The sequence below is a fragment of the Lepeophtheirus salmonis genome, chromosome 5 (assembly GCF_016086655.4).
Source record: "Lepeophtheirus salmonis chromosome 5, UVic_Lsal_1.4, whole genome shotgun sequence".
Taxonomy (NCBI): domain Eukaryota; kingdom Metazoa; phylum Arthropoda; class Copepoda; order Siphonostomatoida; family Caligidae; genus Lepeophtheirus; species Lepeophtheirus salmonis.
Window position 1 is genome coordinate 40,984,961 of NC_052135.2, and position 18,347 is coordinate 41,003,307.

An 18,347-nucleotide genomic window follows, 5' to 3' on the forward strand; every position below is an offset into this window, starting at 1 on the left:
CAAGTTAAGACAATTAATAGTTCCAAAGTGCTCAAAATTGTCTTATATATTCTTATATTTCATTCGTAGTGTGGGCTGGGAAATATATAGAGATGACAAGGAGTTTTATTTGACTTAGTTAGACATACCGACAATAAATATTTTGATCTTGAAATTTTTAATACAGTTGCTATATTTGGTGTAATTATATGTATGTTCTAATTCGAAAGGGAAAAAATGAATTTGATTTGACTCTATCTAAAGGAAAACATTTCTAATTATTTGAATCATTATCATAATTGTATTTACAGGAATATCTATTCAATTTATGTCTTTTCGGCGTTATTAATAAGTAATATATAAACAAATAATTGGTTGAATAAAGAAAGAGTTAAAATATTTGAACTATTAATTTCATGACGTTAAGGCTAATGGGATTTTAACTCAAGATCACCCTGTAATTATATCCCAATACGAAATAAGTGTTTTTGTTTTTTTATAATTCTACGTTGTTATCTTCAATTAATCTGTCTCTCTTCCAATTTAAAGTTACATCAATCAAACAATGTGTTTGTTCCGTCTTTTCCCTCAAGAGTTTACAGTCACTACAATATTTCCACACGCATTGTGTCTACTATACTAATGAAGGAAGTTATTCAATAGGATTGTTTGTATATAGGTAGTTTTGAATCTGTAAATACACATACATTACACAAAGATTAGGATTTTTAACTCTTTATTTAATAAGCTATTTTATCATAGTTTTTTTATTCCTGATCAAATAACAGTAAAACCCTTTTAAAGCGGTCAGGAAAGGGAAATTGAAAAGTGATTGCTTAATACATATGATCTCCGAAACCAAGTTTAGTATTTTTAAACAGTTCAAAAGTTGAAAATAGTGGATAAAAGAATACAATATATAAACAAATTTACGTCTGAGAAGTACTGGCTGAAATAACATTCATTCTGCGACAGAAAAGGATAGAAATGTGAGAAAAACTTTCATTTATGTACATCCCTACATATTATATTTATGATTTTGTCAAAAGAGGGTCTACTTATAAGTCTTACAGCTGTAGAATGCCCTCATAGTTACATTATTTCAATCCTATTAAACTTGATATTCCAATAATTTCTATAAACCGTTCATTGAATATATTCGAATTTGTTGAAACATTATTAATTATTGTGTCTAATTGCCTTGCAATTTAATTATGCATTTTAGTTATTTAACAGAAACATAAATTTCAATGTATGGCTTGAAATGAAAGAAGACGATTTCAAATTATGCAATAATTTGAACTTTAAAGGACTCAACATAAAATGAAATTAAGCCAAAGGGAACTAAATTTTGTTTTCATACTCACACTTAATTGAAGGTAGCTCTCACTTTAGATTCTACAAAGGCGTACGCAGGATTATATTTTTGGGGGGATTTTCTTTTTTTTTTTAACAAATCCAAAAATTTAATTATTTGAGAAAAAAATTGAAAAATTAAATTTCTTATTTAACATTTTTCGGCAAAAATTTCAAAAATCTATAGCTATTCGAATTTAAAGAATTAAATATCAAATATTAAATTTTCTTTTAAGAAGCAAAAGTTATTTCATTTGGGGAGTGCTCCAGACCCTTCAACACATCCCCTGCGAACGACTCTGCTCTATATTATAGCCCTAATGTTTAATGTTGTTACAAATAGGAAGGATGATCTATGATCATGATCTTCTATATAATAAAGTATGTATAATGTGTAATTTTACAACTATTGGCGATCTTAAAATTACAATTGGATTCTTGAGGAAGTATTTTTTTTATAGATAGATAGTTATAAAAATGAAGAATTTACAATACATATATATTTAGAAGGAATAAAATTCCATACGATGCTATAAAAGTTCATGTTATAAGCCTTGTCTCTTTTGATTTAAGTGAAACATTTTTATGGCTTATTCCAATACATATAATGGAAGAACTGGAACAGCTGCAACATACCTTTTTTTTTTGAATACCAATAAAGCTACATCCACAACATTTACATTATACCGGGTGCGGCAAAAATATATTTACACTTCGTTTTTGCTACATAAATCAAGGTGTTTGTGAATGTGGTAAAATTTCTTCCAAACAAATACTAAAAATAGACAAAAAAATGAAATAAACAAAAAAAAAATGAATAGATCTTCCTATGTGTCTTAGAAGCTGAGAAAATAGCATTTGATCGTAACCAACGAATTTTAGTGCGCACACTTTTGGAAGCTGGCAAGAAACCAACAGAGAAGAAGTTGTTAACAATCCAATTACCCGGACATAAACGTGGGGTTCCAGCAGGATGGAACGCCTGCACATACGTCCAAAAAGACCCAGAAGTAGTTGGAGGACACCTTGCCTTTCTGGCCAAATAAAATATGGGCCCCCTACTCACCAGATGCCAACCCATTGTACTTCACGTTTAGGGTGTATTTTGAGTCCAACACCATCAACCAGCACTGGGATACCATGTCTGAGGACTATATCTCCAATAGGTGCATGGCCTACCGTAGCCGCCTGGAAGCCATCATTGCTACCATTGGTGCTACATCGATGATTAGGGTAGCCATGACATGATATTAGTTATTTTTATTTTATTGCCATACCCTAGTACAACTGGTTGCTGAAATACATCTTGATAAAGTTTTAGATTGAAAGCTTTAAGCTTTTTTCGCCGCACACTGTAGTTGTAAAATGTATATATTTTTTTTTTTCTTTATTCCCTTTTAAAATATGGCAATATATACATATGCTTTCTTAATAATTAAAATAAAAACAATTCATAATCGAAATCAATTTTAAAGGATAAAATATAAAAAGAGAATGATTAAATAAGTAAAACAGGAATCATATAAAATATAGTAGTTGTATAATCTATTATAGAATAATTGTATTTTGGGAAAAAATTAGACATTTTTTTTGTTAACTATCGTTTGGGATACTAATTTTGAGGGGTCAAACTATTTTTGAGAGAAGTAATATTTTTGTAGGAGGTGTGCTGGAGCGGCTGTAGGAATTTTACTTTTTACTAGAAACTTTATAGCTCAGAATGAAAAAAAATTATGAAAAAATAGGGATCAAAATATTTTATCCAAAAATATATATTTGTAATTAAATTTTTTGAGAATAGCTATGAATTTTTGAAATCTTTTTTCCAAAAAAAAAAAAATTTAATATTTTGTAAATTGAAATTTGTTTTTCAAATATTGTTCAAAAACTAATAATGTAAATTTAATTTAAATTTTTTTAAATACATTGTGAAGAGCTATAGATTTTTGAATAAAATTTCCAAAAAAAATTAATTATAGATTTAAAAAAAAAAAAAAAAAAAAAAAAAAACAAGCTGAATAGTGTTGTCAGTTTTTCATTGTTTTTGGTCTAGCTTATAAAATTTGAATTATTTATTCTTTTGCAATCAGTTGTTATAATTTTTTTACCGCTCAATACTAACATACTCAGGAGAAATTAAAAGGAGTACAAAAAGGGGGGTTGTAACACTTTTTGTAACAGTTCCCATATTGTTTATAATTATATTTACGCTTCATTAGAATACAGACTGCATGTTAAATAAACATAGATAAGGTAAAATGAGTGCATTTGGCGTATACATATGTACCAAATGGCAACTGGCAAGGACATGAAGACTGAGGATGTTTGTGTGAGAGTAAGCTGCATTGAAGTGTAATAGCACATAATATCATTCGATAAAAAATATGCAATTTACAAAACTATTAATCTTCTCAATCTTAAAGCCACCAAGAATATTCACACCCCTATTTTCATCATACTCACTTCACCTTAAAAAGTATTTATGTTCAGGAAAATTCCTGGAGAGAAACTTCACATAAAAGAAATTTCACCATGAAAATAAGCAATATTTCAAGAATGTTTTTAGAACCAATTAAGTCTTTTAACATTTTACGTATTATAATTCATTTTTTAATGTTGATAATTTACTTTTATTTTCGCTGATTCTCATAGTTTTGAAATTAATTGCATATAATAGATTTAGATATATCTATTCAATTTTTTACATAGATATAACAATATGTTGTTCCAATTTATAAAAGCTAGGTATTGTTGGTTAGTCTTTGATTAGAGTAAAATTTTTGAGTTTCGGAGTTCTGAGTTGAATTGTGTTCGTGCTTTGTCAATATATCCATTTGCAAGTTCGGTCGATGAAATGTGATATCTCCTTCATAATACAAAACCTCATCTATTAATAAGAAAAAGAGTTTGTAGTTTCTTACCTTCCTTTTAAAAGATACTTGATATTTGACTAATCATTACTCGAATATTTCGATTTTATGATTATTCAAGATCAATTAAAGTCGGATTTTCCAAAATAAATATTTCGAGTAATTGGAGAAAAATTGTCTTCTTAAGTAAAGTCGAATTTTTTTTCGAGTTACAGTAATGTCGAATCCCACACTATTGAGAAATTTTACATACTTTCTTTGGTGTTTTGATATCCCGTTGTTTAAAAGTCGTATATATTTTCTCATTCACACGCTTTTTTATTCTTCCTTCAAAAGAAATCTAGGATTTTCTGGCTTTTTCTTGAATATTAATTATTCATTTTTTTGGCTCCTTCGGATCGAGGTTTTGTGTATTAAGAATATAACTATTGAATTATAATTAGCTTGAGTGTTGTAATTTATAAAAAAAAGAACGTCAGAGGAAAGAAGAAATTATATTCATAAAGGAGTGAATGAATTAATTGTCTTAACAATTTCGAAATTTACTTTTTATTCACAAATTCTTCAAGGGTTCATCAACTGTTTTTTTTTTTTTTTTTTTTTTTTTTTGTATAAAAGTTAAATACTCTTGCTTAAATAATATTGTTATATTTCATCTAAAAGAAACAAAATATTCCATTTAAGACCACTACAAATATGGTGTTTATATTTTCTCAGTGTTAATATCTGAAAAAAAAATCACTTTTATCGAAAAATAGTGAGATACAAAGTTACCATTTTTTTTCAGTTGTTCATAATTTGATCTGAAACATCTTAAAATAATAATTTTTTCTCGCCAAGGAACGACATATTTTTTTTAAGGGGCCGTTGGAAAGTAATCATGCCAGGATTTGGAGCAAAAAAAAACGGAGCTTTAATGAAATTTGTTTAAATAATTAATTACACTGTCCTACAGCAAAAATGGTACAAAAACAGAATTATCATTACTTCAACTCATTATCTTTATATTCATAAATTAATCTGACTAACCTGTCAGAGACGACACAAATTCTACCAAAAGATAGCAAAAACAACAATGACGATTTGTTGAGGAGTTTTAAATGCAAATTCTTGTTAGACTCGGAGTAGAATTGATAATCAACAATTGTGTAATTTCCGCTTTATATCATTGCTTAATACTTAGTACTGTTTATTTCCTTCATCTCGTTGCTGCTTGCAGCTAGTTTAACTTAATGCACTGATATATATGTTGCCCTTTTCTCTAATATCTTCAAACTATCAGGGTGACCACGTTAATTTTATTCGTGATCTTTAAGTGAATGCTCCTAGGGACTTATTTATTCAGTATATAATTAACTCTACATAATTGATAAAAAATACATGAGGTTGTGGATTGTTGGATGCAACTCACAAAGACATACATTTATATTATATATTCACATGTTTAATTGAGTTACCTTGGAGATAAATGAATAATGTATGTAGCACAGCTGCAAATAGTAAACCATCATTATAATCAAGCTAAAATGTACATAGTTCATATATTTCTCACTCTGTCTTAACACAAGTTATCACTTAAGATCGTGGATCGTGTAGCTTTACATAGCAGCTTTGTGATATGTCGGTTTTTCATTTATTAAGTAAGTAAAATCTGAATTCATTTGTAAACATCTGTTAATGGGAGACTAAGTATGACACTTTTTAATCTTCTGATGTACATACATGTCTATTCAAGTAAGGCTATAGAAACAATGGCAGAAGTTGTCTCATTTTGTTATTTCTAGTAGGTCTTAATTACTTGAATTAATGTCAATTACATTTATAAATATATTTTCAATATGTCTTACCTGAAAAAAGTATTTGGAAAAAAATTAAAATTATATAAGTAAAGATTCATCCAATGTAACGAATATCAAAGTTGTTGAGTTTACAGTGGTTATTCCTACTTAAGGTTTAGCAAATTATGCCTTTAAATATTATATAATGACCATTCCCTTTGTCGAAAGAATAGACAACTGTTTTTCAAATGTTAATCTTCATAATTACATCTCTCAACTTTTTCTCAAAAAACCCCTAAATTTTTTGTTGATAGTTGCGTAACTCTTCCCAACTGTTGCGTCGTTTTTATTTAATAATAGGGATATCTGCAACACAACGTGAAATTATTGGACTTTATTGACATATGCAGCTTTCATAGCAGAAATAAGAAGAAAAATAAACCAATAAACAAACGACAGTTGAAAAAAAAAATCTGTAGGAGATTTTGGTTGGATAACATTCTGTAAAGACAATGCTTTTTATTAATATGTACATATAAAAAACTCTTTAAATTTATCGTATCTCAATGCTTACCTTGAAGGAATAATCAAGAGGATTAGTATTTGAGCTATAGGATGGTTGCCATTTGAATTATCATATTCATTGATAGTTTCAGCCAAAAATTATTGCGTGATTTTGGCAGTGTGGGCAGGAGTTCCATTCTGCTTTCATTGTCATCAGATATTTATAAATTCAGGGGTGTCCCCAGGATTTTTTTAGTATATTTTGTGGGGCAGGGGACTTAGTTTAAAAGTTAAATTTTTTGAGCCAGGCCTGAATCTCATGACCTTTTCTTTTAAAAATAAATTATCTTTAAAAAAAAAAAATCCCAGTAATCATTTTTTTATTAAAACGAAAATCCCTTGTATTGGGGTTGTCCCTCCAGCCCTCCCCTTGCAGATCCCCCTGAAATTACTTAAAAAGTTTCTCTTGTCACTCCTATTAGCTTTGAAATCTTAGTTGGAATTTATTCAGCCTCTTTTGTTCCACTCTGATGCCATCCTTAGATCAATTAAAAAATAATAAATGTTTGCTGACAGTTGATATTTCACACAAGGCTGTGATCACCTGGAGAGGAGGCAATATTTTCCCCCCGAATTCACTTCAATTAGGCGCCCAAAAATAGAAATAAACTGTGATTACGACACAGCCGTAGGACCATAATTTTTAAACTCAGTTACTTATAATCTTATAATTTTTGAATTGTATGATGTTGTAAATTTTCAGTTTTCACCTGACATATAGATAAAATATGTGGTTACTTAAACATTACTCTGGGTTAACTTGATATACGTTATTTCTTTAACTTACCTTTTGATATTGTTTATATTCCTGCTATAATATTTCAATAAAACAATAACATCAACAACTTGATATTATGCTGATGATAAAGAGCTTTTAAATTTCTTTTCTTTACAAAAAAACACAAAAAGACAAACACAATAAACCAATGGATTTTCAAGGTTGTTCAAAGATCATTACAAAATTTGTATTTTAACGATTTATTGTAATGTTTACTTAAATGTGTATTATTTTTTTGTTCTTTAATTATCCAATTGATCATTAGAAGCATCATATCCATTTGCAAATACATACATATATATTAGTATTGTTTTTTGGTCCAAGTTCGATCTAGATCTGTTTCGTACTAAAATTCAATCTGCATAAACAATCAAAATCGATATTAAAGAAATAAATCCTCAAATTTGTTGAATGACTTTTAAAAAAAATGAAATTTTGGTCTGCAATTTCTATTTCGGTCCAAAGTTTTAGAAGATAAATAACAGCTATAAAGTGAAAAACCTTCAAGATTTAAAATAGTATTACCAAAATGACGACTTTTTTTTCCTTTTATTTAATTCAATAGTGTGATTTTTCGGCATAATATATCACATAGATGGTTAATGTCAGCTTTAAAAAATTTCGTCAAATGATAGTTGAAATATTTCAGGGTATAGAAAAAGTTTAAAAAAATGTATAATACCTTTAAAATGATCGAAATTTACACTTATTACTATTTTAATCTTGAAATTTGTACAAAAAACTTTTCTCTCCTACTAAAGTGGTTCCCAAACTTTTCTTAGTTCGACCCTTAAATTATGTGCCTAGACAATTTGCAACCCCTACACCTCTCATTGAGAGATCAATTTAAAATTTGGAATGCATTTTATGCAAATAAATGGCTTTAAGCCCATATAACCCCTATGAAGTTCAACCAAAAGGCAAATAGTATAAGTTTTTTAACTATATTGATCAAAAATATTCTGTATATTATATTGGGAAATATTTTTAAAAAAATAAGAAGAACTACAACTAAGAAATAATCGAATTTAATGTGAAAATAAAATCAGCGATATATATACTTCTTGGAATCATTTCTATACAACTGAATCTCTTTTGAGGGTGAATATAGTCTAAATTGATACTCACAAACAAATATTTTTACGGGCGGTGGGTGTGCAATTAAGTTTTTTAAAAAAATCAAAGTTTTTATATTTTAGTATTTAATAGATGTGTTATGTTTTTGTTTTCTTAATTTTTAAAGCCGTCTGATGAAGTTTATTCCAGATTTTGTCTATTTTACATAATCAATATATCAACTGTAGATTGGCAGCACTTCGGGTTATGATACAATCTGTGACATCAATTGAAATACACTCTTGAACTTCTTAACCTTTCTTCAAAACAAGAAAATAAAAAAGGCCAGAAATTCTTTGGTAATCAGCCAATTACATAATTTATCCCAACTGTTTGTAATTTGAGTTTTGTCGATAATTGGTAATTTAATTATATTTATAATTTTTTTTTTTTTTCATCAATATTTATCCCCATGCCAAATCGAAACAGTGATTGTATGAAGGTCAGACTAAACAATTTTCAATATTTTATCCACATTTTCAACAATTGGGATAAAAGAGTGGGGTACTTCTTTTACATCAAAATTACCGGAACGAAATCTACGGAACTAAAACTGAGCTTAAGTGGCTGTTACAGTATCAGGACCATAATCACTGTTCACATTTTCAGCCACTGGGCTGGTGTTTTTACCAATATCGAAGAAAAACTAAAAATCAGGGCAGTTTTTTCTATTTGCTGGTGTTCATCTTAGACGCACACTCAAACAATACTCTGTCAAACAACTACAAAACTCCCTATTAAGTTTTTTAATACAAATCTTATCATTTGTTGACCATCTAGCGTAAACTAATCGCACTTATACAACGCAAGATACACATTACTAAAGCCACATTATTGTAAAAATAATCTATTTCCTTTTACTATATGCATTGTGCGGCAGTTGTTTCACAACGAACATTGAGTGCATGTTCAGATATGACGTTTTTTGTTATTGTGGTGGCTAGCCAGAAGTGTTTGGCGTCGGTTAAAAAGGTATTTATTCCCCAATCGGGGAAAATTTAGTGTGCTTGTTGCAATCAACGCCGGACGATCTTGAGATTGCAAAAATTTTAAACACCTGGATCAATCACTTTTCTCAAGAATCTGGAGGTTAATGTGAATCAACAGCCTTACTGCAAATCAAACATTGATGTAGTTCTCAGACTCTTTTTTTTTTTTTTTTTTTTTTTTTTTTTTTTTGTTATGTTGGATCCAATGTTTTTGCCTCCAAGAGCGATACAACAACAGACCCTCCTGGAACACAAAATATGAGCTGATGTCAAGGATCTGGAGGAAATTCCGGAATCTACCAAAGGAAACTGCCATCAAGACCTACTCTAGCTTTTGAGGTCGAGTCGATACCGTTATCGACACCAAAGGTTGAATTCATTAATGACAATTTATTCCACTTCATTTGGCATTTGCTAATATGAAAAATGGAACGATTAGTTTAGGAGAAAATCTTCTTTTTTTTTATTTGAATCGTGTTGGTTGTTATATTGAAGTAGCACACTGTATATAAATTAGACATTTCATGTTTTACATCAAGACATTTGAACTATCATATAGAAATACAAATGTATAACTACGTTTTTTATAGTTATAATATAGTAAGGAATATAATACTGTTTTGGATTTTAAAATTATTAAATATATATATATGTAATTTATTGTAAAAATTGTTGAGAAATAATATGACAATGATAGTCTAGGAATACTAAAGAAAGAAAAAACACTTGATATGATTTCTCTATTTGGCTAATTATTAGATGAGTTTGGGCCTTCTTTCTCTTTCTTTTTGGTGGGAAAGTTGCGTTATAAAATAGAGGTAACAACGTGTTAATTAAAGCTTTTTTGAAAAAAAAATCCAAAACTCTACAAAATAAATTAAGTTTTACTAAATTTTTTCAAAGTTACTACCAAAAATTATTTTTTTTATAAAGAAATCTCAACAATGAAATCTTTTGGAAAAAAATTGATAGCTATTTACAAAAAGTTAAATTTTGAAAAAAATCTTTTTTTTTTTTTTTTTGGGGGGGGACAGGGAGGCTACAGCCCCTCTGTCCCTGCGGACGCCCTTGTAGATGTGTGTAGTTTTATTGAAATTATCTATGTTGATTTAAATGTAATTTCGAGAGTATGATTAAATAGTTTCTAGATGTTGTAGAACTTATATAATATCGTAGAAACAGATCACACTTAATTTTTGAAGGGCAAATTCATCGGTTAAAATATTATTATTACTATTATTATTTTTTTTTTTTGTTACTTTATAAAACTTTTTAACATATATTTACTTTGTTTTTTAGTCTTAATCATTACGAGGGTCTTTGATGCTCAGAGAAGCAGTGGCGGTGAGTAATAATCCACCTTTTGATCGAAAATGAGATTGATTGTCCAAATATAGTATAAATTTCAATGAAAATTCACACGACTATCAAATTGCTTGTAATTAAATTGTACCATTATCAAATCATTAGTGATCAAATTGCTTACAATTAATTGTTTAAAAACCCAATTTTCCAAAATTATTTTACCTGACAATATAAATAAAAGTAAATTGACCACTCTATTGTAAATTTGATAGATTGCCCGGGCATTTTGCAAAATTACCAATTTTCCACATTGCCCGTACCATATATATTCGCCCTCTTATTATTTATATACATATAGTTATACAAAATAAAAACTACGCTTTTAGAAAATATTACAAAGCAGTACTATAATAATCTAAGGAATAAAATTCAATGTAGATTTAAATATTACAAAATATATTTTAAAAATGGTGAATAAATAATATATGACGATAATAGTCTGGAAGTATACGAGATATATTGCAATTGGTGAGATTGACATATTTGGCTAACTTCAGATGATTTCGGGCTTTTTTTCTTGTTCCCTTTCGGAATAAAGGTTGCGCGATACAATGAAGGTAACGACGTGTTATCAGTCTTTTGTAGAAACTACAACAGCTGAAATGACGTAGTTACTATAGTAACTACGTCATTTTGAGTTGCTGAAGTTTCATCATAGTTCTTAACTTCTTTTGAAAGAGAAAAGATACCTGTAGGAGATGTGTGACTAGAAACGTATTATTATACGTTCTAGCTATCATTCATCATCTTCTTGGTTATTTCATTCTTCAATCTTTGCTATGAATGAAGAAAATAAAAATATAGCTAGTCCGTTGAATGGTAAAAAATTCGGACTAATAATTTAAAAAAAGACTGAAAGGGGCGGGGAAAAAAAGACTGTTTTGGCCATCAGTCTTAGGATGGGTCATGCCACTAGTGATGACTCATGAAGTAACACCGTAATATTGTTTCTTTAACCGTATTAATATACTAATATTAAAATAATCTAATACGATGCATCTTTATGTAAATAAAAGCCCAATAGTTTCCCTTTCTATAGAAATAATATATAAGCGGATTGTCAATCAGTTAATAAGAGCATAGAAACGAACTGTTTATCATATAATATTATTGTCAACTGTGTAGTCAGTAAAATGTTTACCACCACTCGAGAAAGAAATGACGACTATATCTATCAGACTAGCACCAACAATCATCATGAAGTAATTTAATAATTTAGCTCACATTTGTTGCTTTGAGGAGAAAAACAGGATTGATAACGAGTGTTAGTACAAACAGGCGTGCGCAAGACATTACATAATATCTTAAGGTTTTCCAAAATTTCCCTCATGTGATGATAAAGTGTGCAGTACATACATTTCTGTAAATGTTAATAGAAAAACAAGGTTATACTTATACCTAATGATGAAAATCCAGTGTAGTATGGGCATGTTAAAAAAACAACCGAAAATCAACATGGTAACACTGACAATTTAAATAATGTTTTGGAGCAAAGAAAAAGTAATGATCATAACGTTTCATTATATCTGCTACAATCAGCTGTGACAAAGGGGAAGGAAAATAGAACATTTGCTACAGTTACTCCAATACCGATCCCCAATTCTACTCTGAGTCCAAAAAGGACTTTCAATTATAACTCAACAACAAATCCTCAGGCTTACGCTCCGTGTTTTGTGAGAACACACGAATGTTCAATCAGTTTTTGAATATAATTGAATCCATTTACAAAAGGATGTTCATGACTCAGGAATTAAATAATAATGACAATTGCTAAGTAAATGAAAATTCATTCTTCAGACTACCAATTCCAAAAAACAGACCAGCTAAAAAATACTCCTTATTTCATCACTGTTTATACCCAAATTCATCTTTTACGTGAGGTTTTGACTTATACTCAATTTGATGTAATGTAACTACTCCTGAGCAAAACAGACAAATTTTGACGTCAAAGAGTATAAAAGTCAACAGAGGTACTCTAACAGTAATAAATAGTATATACTCTTTAACGTTACTATTAAAAAGCGTGGTGGAAGCATAGAGTCAGATAAAGTGATGATATGAAGAAGTATTTGACGCCGTCAAAGAAGAAGAAATAGAAGACAAAAACGTTGAAATTGTAATTGTTATGTATGTTTAAAACACAGATTTAAAAAAAATGATGGAACTTATAGCGAGAAATACAATGTTTTCGAATGTTTTGGTCAACTATCAATTTTCTCTCGTCTGCTGTCGGGGCGTCGTATAATTTCTCTTGCTATTTCTCAGTATTGTCACTCTTTGATGTATTTGATCTCTATAGGTGGAAGTCAAACATGTTACTTAATTCAGAAAAGTGTTATTACATTATAAGTTATAATTTATAACCCAAAGACATGTTTTACTAAAAGTAAAAAGTACTTATGTCTTTGCTTCTACCCCAGGACATCAAAGATAATTTCGAGTGTGTGTATTTATTTAGTAAACGGTACGTAATAGTATTTTTTTTTTTAAACTACGGTTACTAAATACTTTTTACAAAATAAATACACGCACTCGAATTTTCTTTCATGTCCAGGGGTAAAAGACGTCTTTGAGTGTATTTATAACCTTGTATTTCTATCAACCTTGCATTTTTGTTATTATTATTATTATGTTCTTACATATGTCTGCGTGTGTGATTTTGTTTCTTAGTTTCTTGCCATGTGTTCGTCCATAGGTGTATCGGTGTGCTGCAGCGTTCGGATGAGAAGAGAAAAATCTTCTTTGATCTACTAACTATTATAATAAAAATATAACAACTGACATCCATTGGTAGATAATAATAACTGAACAAGCAAGGAGAAGGATTTCGATTTATTTCGCCACAAAAGAATTGAGTAAGTTAATTAATATTTAAATAAATATGTTCATTAAAAGTTAGAACTCATTTCGACATTGATTCTATGCCATCATTCCATATTATAATATAGTGGCTTAGGAACCCCAGGGGCCTAGGTCCCTCAATAATATAATTTTTTAGAATCATTTTTGTACTCATAATTCATTAATATTTATTTAATTAAACATAACCATGATAACAGGGACGTGACTATGGGTAGACAAAATTTGGTTGAAAAGTATGATGTCACAATTTAAAATTAATCATTAATTGTTGTCAATTTTTTAAATTCTTCTTTTCTAATATAAATTAAAATTTATATCATGTTAAAATTTTTAAAGTTTAAAATAGGACTTATAATCTCATTTATGAGTCAATATATTTAATTTATTAGCTAAAATCTAATACTTTGTTGATGTGTAGGTATAGATTGGAAATAATCAATTTTGTGGTAGTATTCAAAATGAAATACTATCGTTCTGAATTCAAGTATCTACCCTAAATGAAATTGAAAAGGGTTTTTATTTTTAATTGAATCTTGTCGGTTTTTTTAAAATTTTTTACTTTAAAGTATAAAACAAAAGCTATTCTTAGATTAATTATTATCAATTAATCAAAATTTATTTTTATATACATATATTTTTGTCATTTCTACGTATAGTTCGCAAAAAGTTCTTGGATGATTTTGATAAAGCGTGTGAAATCATTAAAGACATAGAGGAACACTGAGGATTTGTCGGGGACTTATAAGTGTGAATTATGGTAGTACTCTGAGTAGAGTTGAAGATCGACAACGAAGTAATTCCTGCTTACCACTTTATTAGATTCGGTGGGATATTTGTGTTTATTTCCTTTAATGCATAATTACTTGCAGCTAATATACATAATTAATCTCTATGTTAAGTTGTTATTGTCCCCAACATTTTCCAAATTTGTCAAGGCTACCTTTTCATTTTTTGGGTGACTATGCCTTTGCCAAAATTAAAGCTAGGAGATTCAAATTTTGCTATCATCATTAGCATCCTCTAGTAATTAGATTGTAGTTTTCCTTTTTATATCACATTGATTCCACATCTTAGGTAAAAGTGTTTACTTAGATTTTACAGATTTTTTTAAATAGCAGTTGGTGTGATCAACTTATTATACTAACTACCAGATTATTTCGGGCTTTTTTCTTTTTCTTGTTCAAGGAAAGGTTGTGTGGTAAAATACAGGTAACAACGTGATATAGCTCATTATATCAATGTACGTAATGCACTAAAAATAAGAACTTTGAATGATGTAATGATATATGCCAAACCCTGTGCAAATTTATTTTTATAAATGTCATCCATTCAATCATTCATTGATTATATATATTGTATATATCTATCTACTTGTTTAGTTAGAGAACCATGGCAAATTACTCTGATGGTTAATTCAAACTTTAAGGGATTGTCTTAAGTTACAACGATTATTTTTATCATTTTAGTACTCTTAATTGCAATTAAATCGTATTAATACATATACAGTGCAATATACTTTTGTATTCTAAAATACATCTGCAGGGGGGAGGGAGCTGGAGGGATTGTTACCCTCTCCAAAAATGAAGGATTTTTTTTTAATCTCCGTTTTGAAAGAAAAAAAATTAATGAAGCAACAAGGGAGAATTTATATTTAAAAAAAATATATATATATAGTCCTGCGGACACCCCTGATCAAGGAAATAAAAGTATGAAAGAATACCATTTTATGGTTAGTAATTACGATTCTTTAAATATGAACTTTATCTTCAATAACATATCATTTGGCTGTACATTCAAATCCGTCAACTCCTCAGTTCCTTCAAAAATGTTGCTCTGATCCGAAGAGAGGAAACAAAATTCAATTTTTTGGTTACTTAAGTACAATCATAACCTCAACAATAAAATAGGAAAATTTATTAATAATTTCAAGGGATATTTCACATAGTCAGTTATTTATTTATTTGCTAAAGAAGGTTGATTATTATTCTTATTTTCAATTTTTCAACGGTGGGAATGTCAATTGAACGAATCTTCTTTCAACATTATAATAGAAAAATTAGCTCCAAAAGTTGCACTTAACTTTTCTGCTATGTAGTGTATATTGGAAAAATTTTCGAGTCCGAGAACAAATTGTTTTTATGTGAATTTTTTTCTTATCCGGATTTGACTATATTTCCACGGAGCGCTGGATAATTAATTATCTGCTGATTATGCACCAATATACACTGAATCTTCACAGGTTCCAATACCTTGATGCTAAGAACATTACCGGCGTTGAGTTAATTCTTATTTTGACTACTAGGTTTAGGAGTTTATATGTTTGCCATTAAATTATTAGCATAGGGATAGTCGTTTTTTCGCTCAGTGTTATAATACTAGCAAGTATATATCATTGAGCTTTTTTATGTGACGTCACCAAGTGTTACAAGAAAAAAAACGATTTTTTCATGAATATTAAGGAAAATAGTTAACCATTGCTTCGTATCTGGTTGTCAAAATGTGACCAACAAATAAAAGAACTTAACGCTTACTTTCTATCAAAAATTTTATCCCTGTTATGCCTAGTCTCATTATATATTATTCCCTAATATGTATTAAACATATTTTATTACCTCATTATTCTTATTTACTTAGTTTAGACAGTAAATAAACAAACTTTTATATTTGAGGGATGATATAATTTTCTCTTATTGTCCTACTTTTATCGTCCCAAACGCTTGATAAACTAGCTTTCAAAAACTTGACATACCTTGAACATTAACATGTTTTTAGGGGTACTCTGAGGTGTATAAAACCTGTCTTAAAAAGTGAGAACGACTATTTTGATTTTGCAAAGCTTCTATCATTATTATTTAATTCTTGTAGAACGAACATCTAAGTATAAAGAAACCACTATTGGGTATGCTTATGAATGACGTAGAGTGACATTGATTGTTTGCTCAATGGAAGTTATAAGTGTAAGTCCTTGTTGGACTTGGAGTAGAATAGAGTAATTCCAGCCTATATGTCCTATGTGTTTATTTCCTTCCTCTCATGATTGCTAAGCTGCTCTCCTCCTAAACTTACTTCAAATTTCCAGGATATCACATTAATTTTCGGTTTCTTTTATTTTACATACCGGTAGAAGGTTATACCACCATAACGCGTGTACGACTTATGTTTGACTTCCACTACATTTTATTCTAGCAATAGTGATGTCATAGACTATGATTGGTTGCGGGTTTTGTCAAAATCAGACTGTCCTGCCCAGCAGTCGGTTCGAAACATCAAATTCAAAATTCTAGCAAGCCCGATTACATGATGGTCTAACCTATGTTATCTGTACCACACAAATATAAATATGAATATACATGTTCCACTATTGCATATTTTGTTCTAGAAAAAATAGTATTTATTCGTAGGATTCGAAGAGTTTTCTTTTATCACATTGAAGTCATTAGTATTTGATCTACATATATAAATTTATATGTTAATTAATGTAACTTTTTTTCTACATCTTATGAAACTCTCACCTGTAACTACATATTTGCGTATCATTTATAAAACCAAGGGTAAAAGGTACAATGACATGAAAGGTTTTTACTAATTTTTTTTAGTAGACTTGAATACATTTAACTTTTTTAAGTAACTTACATATTTGCCGTATTTTAAGCGTAATTTACTTTCATTTTTAAGTGCATTAGAGTAAATGGTTCAACTTTTATAATATATTAAGTACATAATATAATTCATAAATATAGTATATATGTATGTACTTAAGTTGTTGATATAAGTCATAAAATATGTGCTTAGGTATGTATGCAGATATAAGGAGTGGTATTCCTGCGAAAAGGTTTCATGGGATTATATACTCGTTTTCTAATACTCGCCATATTCATTGTATTTTGGCAGCATCAATTTCATTTTGTGTTCGACCTTGTCCTCATTTTTTTTTTTTTTTTTGTTATTTCAAAAACAAAAACAAAATGGACTGCATCAACATATTATGAAGTAGATAATTCATATTTGTGACCTGATCAAACAAAAGTTAGCTAAAATAATTTGTATATTGAAACAAATTATATTTGTACATTTATATCAACAAATTATTCTGATTCTTTTATTCGAGGATCTGCAAATTGCACTTAATATAAGAAAAAATCATCGTCACCAAAAAAATAAATTATAAATGGATAGATTTTGTTTGAAAGGTATTGTAACGGGGGGACAAATTATGTATCATAAACCAAAAGAAGGCTCTAAACTAGTGATTTCCTATTGGGGCTTCACAGTGCATCGTTAAGAGCTCTGTCATGACCATCAAGAAATATCTTCTTCTTTTCATTTAAAGATCATCAAGAAATTTCTTCTTTTTTTTTAAACCTATATCATGTATATTGGACATTTCAGCTTTCTTGATTTTTGTTCAAGATTGTTTTTGTGTAATCTCACCACATTTTTACAAAGGTTTTTTCATTAAAATTGTCGTTCGTTGATGTAATTTGTTACAAATAACATAAGGAATGTACTGAAAAATTAAATTTATAAGCATTATAGTTGTGAAATAACTGTCCTATTCATTTTTTATCAAATAAAATAGTACTTGTTTTGACTGAATTAAAGCTTTTACACGATTATGAATTTTAATACATAGTATTCTCTCTACAAATAAAGGAAATATAAATACATTTGTGTTTTGCTCCAGACAAAT

General features: G+C 29.0%; 1 protein-coding gene across 3 annotated transcripts in view; it reads left to right on the forward strand.

The window, feature by feature from the left end:
- The first annotated feature begins 13,452 nt into the window (after nt 1-13,452).
- The window catches only part of LOC121118061 (uncharacterized), a 29,280-nt gene continuing 24,385 nt past the window's right edge, over nt 13,453-18,347 (forward strand). Inside the window, exons 1-2 of one of the 3 annotated variants that reach the window (XM_040712607.2) lie at nt 13,454-13,650; nt 14,314-14,450. The gene's annotated coding sequence lies outside the window, so the exon portion shown is untranslated. Of the gene's footprint in view, nt 13,651-14,313; nt 14,451-18,347 lie in introns of all 3 variants that reach the window. The other 2 variants (XR_011780238.1, XM_040712606.2) reach the window with 2 other exon arrangements.